Raw genomic sequence first — 429 nt, forward strand, 5'->3', positions numbered from 1 at the left:
GCTCCTGAGGAGATGAGAAACCTCAAAAAGAAAAATGTAAGTGATAATTTTCTGCTGCTGTCAAAAGCAAGAAGAAGATCTGGGATTGGTCTACTGCTATAAAATGCAACAAGTAATTAGTTTATATCATGTATTATTACAGGTATTATATAATGTAATTATTTCTAATTAATAACCAATCACAAGCCAGCTGTCTGGAGTGTCTCAGCCAATCACAAACCTTTCTCATCATTCCTTTTATTTTCTTAACTAAGCTTCTAATAAAATCTTTTCTTCTATTCTTTTAATAGAATTTTAATATAATACATATAAAAATATATATAAATAAATAAATTATTTATATATTTAACAAATATATATTTATAAATAACAATATATTTGATATAATATAGAAATAAATATATAAATTGTGTTATATATATAATTACA

This window comes from Geospiza fortis, unplaced genomic scaffold (genome assembly GCF_000277835.1).
Source record: "Geospiza fortis unplaced genomic scaffold, GeoFor_1.0 scaffold375, whole genome shotgun sequence".
In the NCBI taxonomy this organism is placed as follows: Eukaryota; Metazoa; Chordata; class Aves; order Passeriformes; family Thraupidae; genus Geospiza; species Geospiza fortis.